Here is a 6,424-nt window from a genome sequence, read left to right on the forward strand (position 1 = left end):
GACAATGTTTATTACTGAATCTATAATTTCAATCAGAATTTATAAGCCTTAAAGCATATAAAGAGAAATAAAATTAATAAATGCAGGAACTTTAATTAGAATAAAAAGTAAAATGTTCTTTTAGTATTTATCTCAAATATAGTCATTATTTTTACAGTGCAAATAAATTCAAATTTCATACTTTTAGGCTGATTAAATAGAGCCTCCTCATTCAATTTCAGGAAACTACCCAATTTACGGAAAATTTGGGTATTAAAAATTTACTGTACATGACAACTAGACTCATTTTCAGAATGCAGTCTACAACCTCTGTGTCATTAGATTTCCTATAATAAGCTCTGAAAAGGTTAATGAATATCTTAGCCAAGAAGCTCAGGTTTTATAATTGGGTGTAATAAGTAGATATGGTGATGGAGTTCTTCATTAATGTAACTGTAATGCAGATCCATAATGTATTATAAAAACACTATAGTGAGAACTCTAAAGAGAAATAAGATCCCAAACATTTGTAGTTTGTCAATATGGTCTAGAAATACATTATATGTTTCTATTTGTCTATTATCTGCAAAATATACCTTAGAAACAATTATTTCTTACTTTAAACTATAAAAAAAATGTTAGAATGGCTTTGTGACTTGAATTCCTATCTCTCTATTCCAGTCACCTGATAAGAGAGAGATAGAAATAGAGATAGAGATGAGATACAAATGAAAGAGAAAGAGAAAAAGAGAGGAACAAAGAAGGAGGTTGAGGAGGAAGGGGAAGGGAACGAAGGGCAGGGGAGGGTAGTAAAAGAGAAAAGAGAAAATCCAAAATTACTTTAAGACAAAGAATCAAATGAGTCATTTGATCTTCTTTTGGCTACCTTGTGCTTCCTCTCTGCTCATCATGAAAATAACATACTTCAAGTATCAATCCAAAGTATACTTCCTCCCAAACATCTATAATGAATGCCGCCCTATCCAATCATCACTTGCTTCCTGATCCTTACCTTGTACTTTATTCAAAAAAGCTATTATATACATTTATCTATAGCATAGTGGTTAAGAGCACAAATTCTGGAGACAAACCTGCCTACATTCAAATCTCAGTTCTGTTAACTATTAGTTGTGTGCTCTTGGGAAAATAATTTAAAACACCTAAAGCAGTGTATCTCCTGCACTATACCCATATTAACAGTGATATCCAAAGTGCTTTCCAGCTTGGCTCAGCTCTTCTTTCAAGCCTCATCTATTACTCTTCCCTAATGTGAAATGCTCTACCCCTAGAGTATATTCTTAAACATCATACATTTGAATGCCTGTGTCTTGGTTTATTTTGTTCCCTTTGCCTGTAAAACTTCATACTATGAGAAAATACTACGTTTTATGGTTCAAGTGCCACTTTTCTTTGAAGCCCTCCCTAAATGCGGTGAAGACTTCCTCATCTATGATTCTGTAGCATATACAATCCTTCCCTCTAAATGAAGACCTACTTTCAAAGTTTATCTGTTAAGTTTAGGAGGAAAGAAGAGTGGAGAAAGGTAGTTTTCAATGCCATTTATGTTCTGGAGTAATCTAATTTTTTAATAATATAATTTAAGATTTTCTTGGTTAAAAAAGAGTGAGATATCAGGATTGTTCTATGGTTTTTCACAAATTAAATGATGATTGTATAAGAAATAAACCCAACTACTAAAAATATTCTGTACCATTTCTATGGATTCTTATCCTTCTTTTTAACTCACTAAGCCAAAACCCTTTTCAGAAGGTCTGCCTTCTCAGCAGTGCTTTTCTCTGTCTCCTTGTTTGTAAATACAATAAGAATTTTAGGCAATTTAAGATGCTCCTACTCAGTCTTTTATAGACTTAAGAAAAAAATTACAGTCTAGACAGTATTACAAAGATGTGTGTAACTCTCACTTAACAAAATATCAAACAGGCATTGAGAAAAGTCACCTATGAGTATTTCAAAAAATCTTGTATAAAAAGCATGTCAACTCCAACTAGCCATACAGATCAAGATAAAAAATGTCTAAGTTAACTCTTTCCATAGATTCCTTAAGCCAGGAATTTAAAACCCATATAAGCCCAAATAATTTAGTATTGCTTTTCTGTGTTATTTTCTATTTTCAGAAATTCTTAAATACTTTATAACATATAATGAAAATAAGGGGAAACTGGGAGAAAGCCATGGTAAGGAATGAGTACCATATAAAGGAGATGTATAGAGACAGAAAAAAGGGAAGAAAATAGAAGAGAAAAGGAAGGCACAGTAGCAACTGCCACTTTTCTTGGCCCTTAAGAATTTTTGATTCTGTGTAATTTGATGTCTCATATTAGAAATGTTTGATAGGCATTGAAGTGTTCCCTCCTCCCCAAAAAGGGAGTTAAAACATACTTTTAGGAGTCATTAGCTACCTTTTCTCTTTCTTCTCCTTCTGGGATCCCTCTAATGTGAATGTAATTGAGCTTGTTGATGTCACTGAATATATATATATATATTTCTGTTCAGCCTGGTTGCTTTCCATTACTCTGTCTTCCAGCTCTCCGATCCACTCTTCTGCTTTCTCTAATCTACTATTTATTCCCTCTAGTGTGTTTTTAATTTCAGTTATTGAGTTCTTCATCTCTGATTGGTTCTTTTTTATGTTCTCTATCTCTTTCTTGAAGGTCTTACTGAGATCATCCACTAAGTATCTTTATGACCATTACTTTTAATTTTCTATCAGGCATATAGCTTATCTCCATTTCATTTAGCTCTTTCACTATGAATTTCATCCTGTTATCCCATTTGGACATATCCCTCTGTGTCCTCATTTTATCTAACTCTCTGCAATTGTTTCTGTGTATTAGGAAAGTCAACTACATGTCCTATCTTGAAAAACTGGCCTTATGAAAAAGAGTAGTGCCCCTGTAGTGCAATGGCCCTTCTTCAAACCAGAACAAGGAACTCCAGGGGTGTCTCCTGCATGTGTTGTACGTGCCCTAGAGTTATGGTTCAGCTATGTTTGCCTTTAGTCCAGTCACCTGCAATAGCTGTCTTTGCCTATTATTGGCAGAATCTGTCCCTATGCTATTAAGGGCTAGTCTAGGCCTACCTTGGGTTTGTAGTGGGGTCAGACTAGATACCTGCTCTCAGACCATCTGCTGCAGCTGAGGTTGGACCATATTGCAGGTTGCTCTCCCTGCATTGTCCCCTGAGAAGCTTTTGTTGGTGGGAGGGTCCTGCAGACAGACCAGATGTCTGCCCCCAGTCTATCTGTTGGGATTGCAGTGACCCCTGAACTACAGAGCTTTCTACTTGTGCTGCTTGAAGAATGAGATGCATTGAGCACCACTTTGGAGGGACTTCTGCTGAGTGGAACAGGTTGGATGGGGTGGGTCTGCAGAATGCAACACAGGACACACTGGGTTAGTAAACTATGCAGAGAATATTCTCACTCTTTCCCACAGGCATCTGGGTGACTAGGCTGGAGGGTTGGGAGAATGGTTCCTGCCAGCTCTTTTGTTCTTAGAGAAGTCTCCTAAAGATCTCTGCCCTTCCAGCGCATCTTCTGAAATGAGAAAATAAATCTTCCCATATACCCTAGGGGCTTTTCAAATTGCTGCTTCTATGCTGTATCTTGGTGGGGTAATTATGCTGTCTCTTTAAGAATAAAAACTCAGTTTTCTATCACCCTCTAGCCCTCCCAAACCTGGGCCCACTGATTTTTAAAGTACCTGGAGTTAATAAAGAAGAAACTGATGGTTAACAGAGGGGAGATAGGTGGGGAGGCAGGGGATGGGTTAAATAGGTGATGAGGATTAAGGACGGCACTTGTGATGAGCACTGGCTGTTATACATAAGTGTTGAATCATTAAATTCTATACCTGAAACTTATATTACACTGTATGTTAACTAACTGGAATTTAAATAAAAACTTGGTGAAAAAAATTAAAGTACCTTGAGTTAAACCCAACTGGCTTTCAAAGCTGAATGTTATGGGGACTCATCTTCCCATTGCAAGTCCCCTGTGTCTGGGGTGCTTGGTGTGGGGTTTGTTCTTCTTCCTTCTCTGTGCTTGTGGTGTCCCTCCTGTTTGTGGTTAGTCTCCCCAAGAGTTTCCTGATCAGGTATCCACCTCTCCTACCGTATTTGATGTAGCCTCCTCTCTACAATGAACTGTGGAAAGTCTGTTCTGCCAGTCTTTGGGTTGTTTTCTAAGATGTACTGATGTGACTGTAATCTATGTGTATATGTGGAATAAGATTAGCTTAGGATCCTCCTACTTCACCATCTTCCCAGGCTACTTTTGGAGATTTCTAATATGCAAAACATAGTTGTTCTTTTATGTTTTACTTTTTAAAAAAAATTTGTATTATGTTATGTTAGTCACCATACAGTACATCCTTAGTTTTTGATGTAGTGTTCCATGATTCATCATTTGCATATAACACCCAGTGCTCCATGCAATATGTGCCCTCCTTAATACCCGTCACCGGCCTTTCCCAATCCCCCACCCCCCTCCCCCCTGAAGCCCGCAGTTTGTTTCCCAGGGTCCATAGTCTCTCGTGGTTCATTCTCCCTTCTGTTTACCCCCCCTTCATTCTTTTTTTTTTGCTTTTGTTTTTGTTTGCTGCTTATGTTATTTTCTTTTCTTTATTTTTTTCATGGAAGTATAGTCGATATACAATGGTATATTAACTTCATGTGTACAAAACAGTAATTTGACAATTCTATACATTACACAGTGCTCATCAGACGTGTAGTTATCAAATGTCACTATCAAGTTATTTTGATATATTAAGATCATGATTTACTTTCCAGTAAGAGTGAGGCTGACTTTTTTAAAAAGATTTATTTATTTATTTATTTGAGAGCGAGAGAAAGAGAGAGAGAGGGCACGAGTTGGGGGGGAGGGGCAGAGGGCGAGGAAGAAAGAGAATCTCAAGCAGACTCCCTGCTGAGTGCAGAGCCCAACAACATGGGGCATGATCCCATGACCATGAGACCATTACCTGGGCCAAAATCAAGAGTTGGATGCATAACCAACTGAGAGGCTAACTTTCTAATGCAAGGGTCCCAGGCTTCAAATGTATCTCCTAAAACACACATTCTATTGTCTTATAAAAACTAACAGCTATTTCAACACCCTGAATGTACACATTTTTAAACTACATAGCTCACAGTGTGCATCCTTTGTCCAATGTCGCTAAAACCTTTGACTTCCTGCCAGAGAGTACTGCTGGATACTATTTTTACAGTCTTGCCTGTTGAAAGAAACACAATATAGCAGTAGTGGAAAATGAAATTAAAATATGTTGGGGAAAGTAGCAAGAAAAGAACATGATTCTAAATAGATTACAGTAGTCATTATAATTATTATTAAGCTTCTGCTAGTATTTTCTTCAAGTAGGATTACTATGTTCTCAAAAGGGGGTGGATTATTAGTGTGCTGAAAAAATATAGTTATCTAAAATAGTAGAGTATGAGATATTTTAAAAGATTACAAGCATAATTATGCACTTTTGAAAAATAGATGTCTCCTGTAAAGTTTCGACATGTTTGAGGGTAATTTGTAGTTTACAAAGGTTCATGGTAATGTCATCTAAAAATGATACATGGGGCTTGTTATTTAACTGCATTATAATAATTTGGGAGAAAAATAAATAAATCATTTTAAATAGTTTCCCCTACCTTGAAAATAATTTAAGTTGACTTGGTTTGTATATCGATCAGAGTTAGCATTATATAGATATCAATGAATTAAATAGGAGTGATGACATTATTTCTACAAATCAGGAATGAAGGATATTTCTCAATTCTTCCTTAGAAAGAGTCCTTTAAGCTTAATTATGAAAGTTTGAGGTATAACTGCAGTCATACATCTTATTTTTAGCAATCATACTAGAAATTATGCATCCAATTATCTGAACTGCCATTTGATGTAGTCAACTTGGAAAATTATATGCTGATTATTATTACCAATTTAATTACCATATGATAGTTATAAAGGACTGCCCAAATTTGTCAGCAAATTCAGATGAAAATGTTATGGTGGGGGAATGGGATAGGCTGGTGATGGGTAGTAAGGAGGGCACGTATTGCATGGTGCCCTGGGTGTTAACTAATGAATCACGGAACTTTACATCAAAAATCAGGGATGTACTGTAAGGTGACTAACATAATATAATAAAAAAATATTATTATATTAAAAAAAGAAAATGTTATGGCTTTCTCCAAAGAACTGAATGTAATGACCTACGAACTGCTATATGATGGGACTACATTTCTACCAAAACCATTAGGGGAATCAGATTAAATCTGAATCAGTTAAATTTAGGTAGTCTGAGAGTGCTGCTTCCGTGTTTATTTAGATGTTAGATGTTAGAATGTTTATTTAGAAGTTAGTTTCTCTGTCTAGTATAATTTCAAATTTAATGCCAGTTCTACCTTGAGAAGC

The sequence above is a fragment of the Ursus americanus genome, chromosome X (assembly GCF_024610735.1).
Source record: "Ursus americanus isolate L20-20 chromosome X, mUrsAme1.1.p, whole genome shotgun sequence".
Lineage (NCBI taxonomy): Eukaryota > Metazoa > Chordata > Mammalia > Carnivora > Ursidae > Ursus > Ursus americanus.